Consider the following 12,432-nt stretch of genomic DNA (forward strand, 5'->3'; position numbering starts at 1 on the left):
GGCCTGAATTCTGGGCCTGGGTGCTGTCCCTCAGCTCTTAAGCTCAAGGCTAGCACTCTACCACTTGAGCCACAGCGCCACTTCCGGCTTTTTTCTTATGTGGTGCTGAGGAATCCAACCCAGGGCCTCAAGCATGCAAACCAAGTGCTCTACCACTGAGCCACCTTCCCAGCCCCAGCAACTCTGTTTTAAAGTATTATTCCATTATCTCTACCTCAGTTTTTGGTAGAGTTAGACTTAAAGCTTTACCATTTGTAGATTTACAGCCTAGAGGCAAGAAGAAACACTATGATTAAAACATTACCAATTTCAGGCCTAATATCAAGGAGAAACATATGGCCTTCTTCAGGAGCTATGGAAATATTTGGTGATAGAAAATCAGTAGTGTAAATTCCTGCCAGATTGGATGATGCACAGGCTAGAACAGTAGGTAATCATGCATATGAACAATTTTTTCACCTTCTTGGCTTTAGCTACTTTTGAAATGATAAGTATAATAAACACTTATATTTTGATAAAATATCTTCCATTCTGAAAATTTCTGTCTGAACTGTTCATCTCTCTATGATTCCTTGTAACTAAGATTAGTTTTGTTCCAGTAAGACAATCTATGCTGTCAGGGTAAGATATTCTGGTTGGTCTATTCCTACATGGAAGAAGGGTAAAGGTTCAGGTAGACATTTGTCCCAGCAAGACCTCATTTGGGAAATTTTAAGCTGCAGAAGTTTAGAAGTAGCTCTTAAGCAAGTCTTACTTTGAATCCATTAGCTCTACAAAGCTAACTGAGTTGATAAATAAGTATTTGAAAAGCCAACACCTTTGGACTTAGCTGAAAAGGTTTCAAAGTATGATTAAATTTAAAATGAAAATGACAAAATAGACATTGACAAAAAATTGTAAATGTGAGTAATCGACCAAACGATATGTTTTTTCCAATATACACAGAATTTTAGAGAAATAAGATCAATAGCATTTTTAGGAACAATAAGGGTTCCTTGTTACAAATAGGGAACCATGGATAGATGCCTGTATAAAGATTGCATCATTAAGTACTTAAATTTAGAGGGTAGTACATGCTTCAGAAGCAGGTCTACCCAAATTTCAATACAGAGATTAACATGGCACATGCACAAAGATGATATGAAAATTTGTGAAATATTCCATATTTTTTCATTCTTCTGATGCAAGAAATGAAAAACAGTTATTAAAAAGTAAATTACAAAAAAAACAAGTGTAACAATACATGTAATTTATAGAATTAAAGGTTAGATTGAAATCAGTGTATTAATTCTTCACCTTAGAAAGGCCTTTACATAGCATAACCTTTACAAAACTTGAAATTAGATAACATTGTAATTTTATCCCAAAGAAATAAAATAATATAAGGACCTAGGAAAAAAAGAAATCTTAAACTTCTTCTATATGGAATGCAGTCTGAAAGGACACATTTATTAATGAACCTATACATTATATAACAATGTAGAATTCCAAGTATTATATCTAGGAGCGAATGAAATAGATTATGGATATTATACAAACACAGACATACTTTTTTTCAGAAAACTACAAGGAAAACTTTAGTTTCTATACTATTCATTTCAACAGAGAAGTTAAAATTATTTCTGATTTTAAAAAATCACAAACTGCAGAAATCATTATAGATGTATACAAACAACTCTTTAATACATTTTGACATAAAAGTCAGGCAATTCTCTTGAAAGAATACCATGGAATCCATTAATTTTTAAAGTAAGATATTGCTGTTGCTTTGTATTGTGAAAAAAAATTTAAGGGACACAAAGGATGGACTGGCATTTTTAAAATTTAAGAAACTTAACCAAACCATTACAACTTAGGAGAACAATTTGAACAGCCTTCCACAACTTCAAAGAGGTAGTGATACATACTTATCCTTTTGTGGCAATATTAAATGCAGTTTCTTCCAAGTTGATCTTCAGACCTGGTTTGATATAATGGTTCAACAGAGTATCTTTTCTATTTATATTCCCAGCAGCAAGATGCAAGGCAATCAAGAGGCCTTTAGTTTGGGTATTGGTATCTGCATCATGATGAATTAAGAAAGAAGCCACTCTAGTATTATGGCACATATAAGCACTGTGCAGGGTTGTGAGCCATTCAGAGTTATTGCATGAATATCTGCCTTGAGCTACCAACTCAGGACAAAGTCTAAGTGGCCACTCTAGGCTTCCCAATGAAGAGGGGTATACTCATCTTCATCCCTAGTATTCATCTGGGTGGCCTTTTAGGAAAGTAGTCTACAAGCCATAGTAAGCAGATTAATTTCAGCATCCCAAAGAATAAATTTGCTTGGATCCTACTCCATTTTTTTCTTGCAATTGATACCATTTCTCACTTTTTCATCTTGTTCCTGGTCTTCGTCAGAATTGCCTAACCAGAGATTTTGAGTGCAAGTGGGAATGAGATGTCCATGTATTTCACCAAGATTTCACAATGGTTGAACTGGTCAGAAAAATCTGGTGAATTTCCTGCATGTAGTGACCGTCTACTCGACCAGCGAGGAAAAACGACCACCACACCAGAAGTCTTCTCAGATCACGCTTTATTGGAGAGCCTTTTAGTTGTAGGAGAGCTTGGGCGCGAGAGAGCGTGCACCCGAAATACAGCCGCTTATATAGGGAATTGGAACACGGGTCTTTCTATTGTTGGTCGCCTGCCTTTTACCGTCACCAGGTGTCATGGGATTGGCTGGGGACACTACCTGGCTCGCACACGCGCGCACAGCCCAGGCGTCCCGCCAAGCACCGTCTGGAGTGGTAATCCTCAAAACTGCAAGGGAGTGGGCGGAGTCTCGCCTCGGCTCCCTACAGTTCCCCCTTCTTTGTTTTATGGCAACAGGTAAGAGTAGAGGTTGGGCCTCTGTCTAAGACATTAATGAGAGGAACTTGCACTGGCCTTCGCCTGAGGGGCGCCTTCCCCAGTGATGACCAGGTCCGTCCGATGCCTTTTTTGCAGAGGTGGGATCTTGGGCATCAGTCCACTTGCTACCCAGCATGCTCTTCTTGAGGAGATGGTACCCTCAAGTGCAGTGCACTTGCCTGGCAACCTGTCCCAAATTGCAAATTGCATACCTGTCCTGGTGCAATGGGATCCCCTGATCCCTCGGGGTGCTAAGGCTATGCACAATGGTAAGGCTTAACTGCCTCTTAGGGCCGACAGCCAGATCTGGGGTGAGGATCCACTCTCCAAAGCGGCTAATGCTTGCAAGATAACAACCTTGTCCCTTCTGGTTTGGGCTCGAAGGCGACAGACCAACCATAGGCAGACCACGCATCCCCCCAAGCAGCAGGCTAAAAACATTCCGACTCCCACCCGCTCTTTGACAAAGGACACCACAGAGGCAATCCAGTCAGTAAATTGTAACAGCCCACAGCATCATTGGTTTAGCTATCACAGGGATTGCTATTAGCACTGTTGCTAACAGCAAGAAGATCAGCTGTATCTTCAAGAGGGGGTTTTTCTGCAGTCTCCACCGGCCTGGTCAGTCTCGTTGGCACCCAGTGAGGTACTTCTTGACTCTGTGGAAAAACACAAACAGCTCCCCTGGATCTCGTTATTACCGGATCCGGTCCATACCATTTATTATTAATAACATCCTTCCACATAACCATGTCTTTAGTATCCATGGAGTCTCTTGTCATATGCCGATCTGCGGCAGACTGATCGTTGTCATTTAGAATTAAAAAATTAAGGGTAAAGAGCGCAAGAGAAAGTCTTTCCCTGGGGGATGCGGACTCAGCAACTCCCCCTTTTTGTTTTTGAAGCATTTCTTTTATGCTTCTATTAGCTCTTTCCACTATACCTTGTCCTTGAGGATTGTAGGGCAATCCGGTGGTGTGGGCAACCTGCATTTGTGCGCAAAAGGCGCGAAAACCATGGGAAGTATAAGCAGGGCCATTATCCGTCTTAAGTCTAAGGGGCTTTCCCCAAGCTGCCCAAGATTCTAAGCAGTGTATTCTGACGTGAGACACCTTTTCTCCTGCCAGAGGTGTGGCATGAATGACACCAGAAAAGGTGTCCACAGACACATGTAAATATTTCAACTTACCAAATTCCGTCAGATGAGTAACATCCATTTGCCATAGGGCGTTTGGTCTCAACCCCCTGGGGTTTACCCCCACATGGGGAGGATGAAGAAAGGTAACACAAGATTTACAGGCTTTAACAATATCTCTTGCCACATGCCTGGACAAATTATATCTTTTCCTAAGGGTATTAGCAGGTACATGATACAATCTATGAAAGCCTTTTGCCAATTCTACAGGATCAGCAGCGACCAGAGCCACAGCCCGAGTTGCCTGGTCCACCAAATCATTACACTTTGCCATTGGGCCCGGTAACATAGAGTGGGCGCGAATATGTCCAATATAAAAAGGATGTTTTCTGTTTAAGATAAGGGACTGAATCTGTAACAAAACATTAGAAATTGTACTGGCCTGCTTAACTGAAGCAGCAACTTCAAGAGAAGCAACGGCATTTACAACATATAATGAATCAGAAAATAAGTTAAAAGGGTGATCAAATCTTTTAAAAACTTCAAGCACAATTAAATATTCAACAGCCTGTGGGACATTCGGCCGAAAATTAAAAACTACCGGCTGTTTGTGTCCTTGAACAAAAAAGGCACCTTGTCCAGATTTTGATCCATCCGTAAAGATGGTTAGAGCATCAGCCAAGGGCTCCTTTGAAGTGACAACAGGAAAATACACTAAATTTTTGTTAACTATGGCAAGCAGAGGATGCTTAGGATAATGATTATCAATTACATTTGGAAATGAGCAAACAAGAATTGCCCACATATCCACTGTGGCTGCTAAAATTTCAACTTGCTCACGGGTGTATGGAATAATTAATTTATCTGGAATTTTTGCAAAGTGCATTAAACAATACTTCATACCCAAAATTGCCTGTTTAGCCACTAATTCAGGAAAATATTGAACAGTTTTTGCTCCCACAGAATTGCCGTGGAGCCACAATAAGGGGCCATTTTGCCAAAGAACCCCCGTGGGATAATTTTTTGTTTTTAATATACATAAATCAATAGGTAATTTTAAATCAACCCGTGAAAGTTGAGCCCTAGACAAAGCTGCCTCAACCTTTTGTAGGGAATTTAGTGCTAAAGGTGTCAGGGATCTAGAGGAGGTGACTTCAGGGTCGCCCTCCAAAATAGCAAATAAAGGTAACAACTCTGACCGAGGGAGATTAAGAAACCCCCTTATCCAATTAATATCTCCTGCCAATTGCTGAAAATCATTAAGTGTTTTAAGATGACCAGTTCGAATGGAAAGTTTTTGTGGTTTAATCTCAGTAGGAGAAACAATGGTTCCCAGAAATTGAACAACACTAGTCTGCTGAACCTTCTCAGGGGCAATAATTAATCCTTTATTAGCTAAGGTCTCCATTACCTGCCCAAACACCTTATGAAGAGTCTCTACCGAGGGAGCAGCCAACAAGATATCATCCATATAATGGACAATCCGTACTTTTGGAAATCTTTCCCTAACAGGGGTTAATGCAGCCCCCACGAACAATTGACAAATTGTTGGGCTATTAGCCATCCCTTGGGGGAGAACTTTCCACTGATAGCGAGCATCCGGAGTTTCATGATTAACCGAGGGCAAAGTAAAGGCAAAGCGCTCCCTATCCTTTTCATAAAGAGGTATGGAAAAAAAAACAATCCTTAATGTCTAAAGCCAAAATAGGCCACTCTCTAGGTAAAGCAGAGGGCAGTGGAAGTCCCCTTTGGATGGGTCCCATAATTTGCATCTGGGCATTTACTGCTCTAAGGTCATGTAATAATCTCCATTTTCCGGAGGCCTTTTTGATCACAAAAATTGGGGTATTCCAAGATGACACTGAAGGCTCAACATGCCCCAGCTGCAGCTGTTCCTGGACAAGAGTTTGAGCCGCTTCCAATTTTTCTCGAGAGAGGGGCCACTGAGGAACCCACACCGCCTTTTGCGTTAACCAAGGTATGGGTACCACACCTTCAGTGGAAGCTTTGTTTTCAGAGGCCCCTAAGAAAAACCCAAACCCTTCCTGTCCTGTTTAGGAAGTGGCTCTATCGGCTCCTTGTGTCCTTGGAGACGCCGACCAAGCCCCAAGGCTGGCACAAATCCTTGCTGTTTCATCATATTCTGACTGGCCTCAGAATAATCATTAGTTAAAGTTAGCTTCAGCTGTTGCTGCACATCTCTTCCCCAAAGATTGACAGGGACGTCTACCACAAATGGCTGCATTTTTCCAACCTGGCCTTCGTCTGTTCTCCAAGTCAATTCTTTTGCACTTAACTGTGGGGCATCGGCATAGCCCAGCCCTTGTAAGGTCTGGGAGGATTTCTGAGTTGGCCATTGCTTTGGCCACTCCCCTCTTTGGATGATGCTTCGATCTGCCCCTGTATCCACCAATCCCTCAAATCTTCTCCCTTCCACTTGGAGAGTTAGCATGGGTCTTTGGTCTAAAGTTATGGACAGGCATGTAAGGTCGACTCCAGTGGAGCCTAGCCCTTTATCTCCTCTCTCTATCTCCTTAGCAGGGAAGTTGCCATGAAGAGAAGGCAAAAGCAGGAGCTGTGCAATTCTATCCCCGGGAGAAATGGACACCACTCCATGGGGGACATGGCAGAGGACCTTGATAGTCCCCGTATAGTCAGGGTCAATTACTCCCGGGAAAATTATTAATCCTCTCATTGTGGAGGAGGAGCGTCCTAAAACTATTCCTACAGTGCCTTCATCTAGGGGTCCTGTCATGTCTGTCTCCACAATCTGGACTCCCATCTGCTGTGTTAATACCCGTCCGGAGGTGGCACAGAGGTCCAACCCTGTGGAGCCTGAGGTTGCTCTTCTTGGCTGGGGGGTTGTAGCAGGTGCTGTCCGGGAGCCAGAGTCTGAAATGCCCCATAAACTTTCGGGCCCTGGGGACGAGGGCCCTTCTCTCCGTTTTTTGGCTCCTGTTCCGAATTAGTGTTTGGAGTAATTTGGGGGATAAAATGTCCATTGATGTCTCTAACTGACCTGCATTCGTTGACCCAATGCTTTCCCTTTTTACAACGAGGACACACTCCTGGAGTCCTTGGCGGCCTGGGTATGTTTTGTGCAGGACCACCATTTTGTGGGCATTGCTGTCTAAAATGTCCCAACTGACCACACCGGAAACACCCTTTTCCTTTACTATCTTTTGCGGCCCCGGCAGCCGACAAGACAGCAGCTGCCAGCCCCGCATTGGTCAGGGGGCCACCTACTTCTCTGCAGGCTTTTAACCAAGCTTCTAGGCTTTGGGTTCTTACTGGGGTAATTGCCCTCTGACATTCCTTGGTGCTTTGTTCAAAAATGATTTGTTGTACAAATGGCATGGCTGTTTCCAGATTTCCTAACACCCGCTCGGCTGTCTCTAGCATACGGGCAACAAAATCAGAAAATGGCTCATTAGGGGCCTGCATGATTTTTGTTAGATTGCCAGCCACCTCTCCCTTGTTTGGGAGGGCTCGCCAGGACATGTAAAAAACCTCGTTTACCTGGCGGTATACTTCAAAGGGATATCCTGTCTGGTCTACCGAGTAGATTCCCTGCCCGAGAAGCATGTCTACGGTCCAGTCCGGGTGCCCGTCACGGACATTTTGTCTGTATTGGGCTTGAGCCTTGTCTTGAACAATAGACCGGAGATCGAGGTACTGCCCATGATTAAGGCAGGTACGGGCTACCTCAAACCAGTCCGTGGGTGTCATGGCATTGAAGGTCAGTCTTCGGAGCAAGGCAGTGGTATAATTAGCCGTCACTCCATAAGTCCGGACTGCCTCAACTAAATCCTTAAGCTGGGAGTAGGAAACCGGCTCAAAATTTCTTTCAGCAGTAATCGGATTTTCAAAAACTGGGAAAGCAGCTGCCAGCTGCGACCAGGTATTTTCTTTAATAAAGTGACTCTTCCCTGCCGGCAGGCACGGCGGGGGGGCCGACGGGTGAGGGCCAGCTCCATTTCCTCTCCCTGGCTGTTGCGGTACTCCCACCCCTAGGGGGCGCCACCCTCCATATCTGTCTGCCACGTGCTCCGCCGCAGCCTCTTCTAACTCTTCACTATCAGCTGGATCGAGCTGCTATCCCTCCTCCTCTAACATTTCTTCCTCTGAGTCACTCACAAGATTACTATATTCTTGGTCCCGCCCTTCCACGTGTAGGGCTGAGAACCGGTTTGCTCTTAAAGAAGGGCAAGGGAGTCTCCTTGAGACCCCCTCCTCTCTGAAACCCTTCTCCTTTTGTGAGGGCTGCAGCCCCTCTCGCTATAATTCTTTAGGATCCTTCTGTCTTTTTTCCCTTTTTCTTTTAGGCCTCTTTTCCTCCCCATTACTGTATACTGACTCTGATAGACTATCCTGATGCTGCGTTAGTACTTTGCGTCCTTCCTGGATTAAATCAAACCCTCCCTCCTCCAGGCAACTGCGCACCATCAAAAAGACAAGCCACAAGGGAAGAAGCAATGCAAGCAACCAATAAATATCTAAATCTACAGTGAACAGCATACCGGGGGATATTTACCGACGTCTCCTCTCCGCGTGTTGAGTTCTGGCTCTGATTTGGCCTCTCGCGCGGGTCCCGTCCCTGGTTTGTTCCCGGGTTTCGGCACCAGTTGTAACGACCGTCTACTCGACCAGCGAGGAAGAACGACCACCACACCAGGAGTCTTCTCAGATCACGCTTTATTGGAGAGCCTTTTAGTTGTAGGAGAGCTTGGGCGCGAGAGAGCGTGCACCCAAAATACAGCCGCTTATATAGGGAATTGGAACACGGGTCTTTCTATTGTTGGTCGCCTGCCTTTTACCGTCACCAGGTGTCATGGGATTGGCTGGGGACACTACCTGGCTCGCGCACGCGCGCACAGCCCAGGCGTCCCACCAAGCACCGTCTGGAGTGGTAATCCTCAAAACTGCAAGGGAGTGGGCGGAGTCTCGCCTCGGCTCCCTAAACCTGCATATGTTTTTTCACCATGATTTAATTTCTCTTTTTCCATTTTTACTATTTTGAATTATTCTAACTGGATAGTAGAGAATTGATAGAGAGCAGAGAAATGATTTTCCTCAGTATTCAAAAGTACACTCTGAAAATGAGGACCAGTGGGGTCTTCATGTGCAGCTTATTCTAGGAATGAGAAAATAGGAAACAATGCCTTCTATGTCAATGACTTGGGAAATACCATGTTATAGTGTAAAAGAAATCACTATTCAATATAAAGGCTTTAAGAGCTTTCTAATAGCTTTGTAAAGTTGGTATCCAACATTAGAAAAAATGTATAATGCAGTAGTAAAATAGAAGTCCTTTGTATGACTACCTAAATTCTTGATTTTTTTTAAATAGCTATACCATTCTGATTTTTTTTTAAATTTTTATTGTGAACATACTGTACAGAAGGGTTAAAATTACATGGGCAAGATAATGACTATATTTCTTATCAAGCATTGTAGCCTCCTCCTTTGTTTACCCTTCACAACCTTTCCCAGCCTCCCCCTACTTCCCACCCAAACCTACCCCCACACCAAAGTTGTAAAGTTCGTTTTCGACATGACAACTTGTACTTCTCATTGTTGCAACGGATCCATCTGTATCCTTATTTAAATGAATTGTTTTTCACCATCCCCTCTTCAAATTATACCGACATCAAATACACTGAAAGCAGGGGTTATACTGTGGTGGAGGAACATACAAAGCAACAAAGAAATAATCTTTTATATGTGTTAGAAACAACTGCATGAAAGAAAAAAAACTTTTAAATACATATCTAAGGGTGCATTTTCCTAATATCACCTTATCCGACCTTCTCTGATTGACTCATACATATACTAGATATTGAAAATAAGGGAAACCGTGGGGCCTATGACTCATTGGGCTTGGCTTACTTCACTTAATATAAATATTTGCAAGTCTTTCCATTTCCTAACAAATGGGGAAATGTCATTCTTTCTGATGGAGGCATAGAATTCCATTGTGTATATAAACCACATTTTCTTGATCCATTCATCTACTGAGGAACATCTGGGTTGGTTCCATATCTTAGCTATGGTAAATAATGTTGCAATAAACATAGTTGTGCTGTTAGCTTTAGTGTGGTCTTCTTTGTAAACATTTGGGTAAATGCCCAAAAGTGGGATTGCTGGGTCATAGGGGAGCTCTATGTGAAGTCTTTTCAGGAACCTCCATACTGCTTTCCAAAGTGGTTGAACAAGTTTACATTCCCACCAACAATGAAGTAACGTTCCCTTCTGTACACATCCCCTCCAGCATCTGTTGTTGTTAGAGTTCTTGATTTTTGCCATTCTAACTGGAGTGAGGTGTTATCTCAATATTGTTTTGATTTGCATTTCTTTTATGGCTAGGGATGTTGAGCATTTCTTCATGTGTCTATTGGCCATCCTTCTTTCTTATTCAGAGAAGTTTCTCTTTAAGTCTTTCGCCCACTTATATAATGGGCAGTTGTTTCTTTGAGGGTTTATTGTTGGGGGATTTAATTTTTTGAGTTCCAAGTATATTTTAGATATAAGACCCTTGTCTGTTGTATGGCTAGTGAAGATCTTCTCCCAATCTGTGGGCTTTCTATTGATCTTGCTAGCTATGTCCTTTGCCATGCAGAAGCTCTGCAACTTTATGCAATGCCATTTGTCCAACCTTTCTTTGATTTGTTGTGTTTCGGGGTCTCTATTCAGAAAATTTCGGATTGAGCCAAGGAGACATAGGGTTTCTCCTATTCCCCTGCTTTGACTTCGAGGTCTTTCTTCCATTTGGAGTTGATTCTGGTGCAGGGTGATATATAAGGATCTAGCTTTATTTTTCTACAAGTAGTTAACCAATTTTGCCAGCACCATTTACTGAAGAGGCTGTCTTTCTTCCATTCTATTGTTTTAGCTTCCTTATCGAAGATTAGATGGCGATAGGTCTGTAGGGTCATTTCTGGGTTTTCAATTCTATTCCATTGGTCCTGAGGTCTGTTCGTATGCCAACACCAAGCAGTTTTGATTACTATGGCTTTATAGTAGAATTTGAAATTTGGTATTGATATTCCGCCAGCAGTGTTCTTTCCGTTGAGGAGCGTTTTTGCTATTCAGGGTCTTTTATTGTTCCATATGAATTTTTGGATTGCCTCTTCTATTTCCTTGAAGAATGAGGGTGGAATTTTGATAGGTATCGCGTTGAATTTGTAGATAGCCTTGGGAAGTATTGCCATTTTCACGATGTAAATCTTTCTAATCCAGGAGCATGGGAGGTTTTGCCGTTTTTTAAGTTCTGTGTTGATTTCCTTTTTCAAGATTTTAAAGTTTTCATCATAGAGTTCCTTCACTTCTTTGGTAAAGTTAATTCCTAGGTATTTTATTTTTTGTGGGGCTATTAAAAATGGAGTTGCTTTCCTAATTTCAGCCACACTTTTCTCATTGTTGGCATATAGGAAAGCCATTGATTTTTGAGGGTTAATTTTATAACCTGCTACTTTGCCAAAGTTTTGAATCAGCTTGAGTAATTTGGGAGTTGAGTCTATGGGATTCATTAAATACTAGATCATATCATCTGCAAAGAGGGAGAGTTTTGTTTCTTCTTTCCCTATATGGATCTCCTTTATGTCTGCATCTTGTCTTATTGCTGTAGCTAGGCATTCTAATACTAGATTGAAGAGAAGTGGAGAGAGTGGACATCCTTGTCTTGTTCCTGAGTTAAGAGGAAATGGCTTTAGTTTTTCACCATTAAGTATAATGCTGGCTGTAGGTTTGTCATATACAGTATTTATTGTATTGAGGATGTTCCATGGATTCCTAATTTTTCCAAAACCTTCATCATAAAGGGTTGTTGTCTAATACTTTTTCTGCATGTATTGAGATAACCATGTGGTACTTTCTCTTGCCCCTGTTGATGTGATGAATAATATTAATTGATTTGCGTATATTGAACCAGGTTCGCATCCCTGAAATGAATCCTGTTTGATCGTGGTGTTTGAGTTTTTGGATGAATTGTTGAAGTTGATTGGCCAAAATTTTGTTGAGAAGTTTTGCATCAATGTTCATCAAAGAAATGGGTCTATAGTTCTCTTACTTTGATGAGTCCCTGCCTGGTTTTGGGATGAGGGTTATGATGGATTCATAGAATGTGTTCGGTATTGAACTTTCTCTTTCAATTTCATTGAAGAGTTGGAGGAGTATTGGTGTGAGCTCTGCTTTGAAGACCTTGTAGAATTCCGCTGTAAAACCATCTGGTCCTGGACTTTTCTTAGCTGGGAGGTCTCTTATTGCTGTTTCTATTTGAATGCTTGATATGGGCCTGTTAATTCATCTTCGTTTAGTTTTGTCATGTCAATATTTTCTAGGAAAAGGTCCATTTCTGTCAAGTTCTCAAACTTATTAGCATAAAGTTTTGAGAAGTATTC

At 42.2% G+C, this 12,432-nt stretch overlaps 1 pseudogene; it reads left to right on the forward strand.

The window, feature by feature from the left end:
* The first annotated feature begins 1,073 nt into the window (after nt 1-1,073).
* LOC138828918 (U6 spliceosomal RNA) lies at nt 1,074-1,170 on the forward strand (annotated as a pseudogene).
* The last annotated feature ends 11,262 nt before the right edge of the window (nt 1,171-12,432 follow it).

This window comes from Dipodomys merriami, unplaced genomic scaffold (genome assembly GCF_024711535.1).
Source record: "Dipodomys merriami isolate MVZ:Mamm:240054 unplaced genomic scaffold, mDipMer1.0.p SCAF_1680, whole genome shotgun sequence".
NCBI classification, from domain to species: Eukaryota; Metazoa; Chordata; class Mammalia; order Rodentia; family Heteromyidae; genus Dipodomys; species Dipodomys merriami.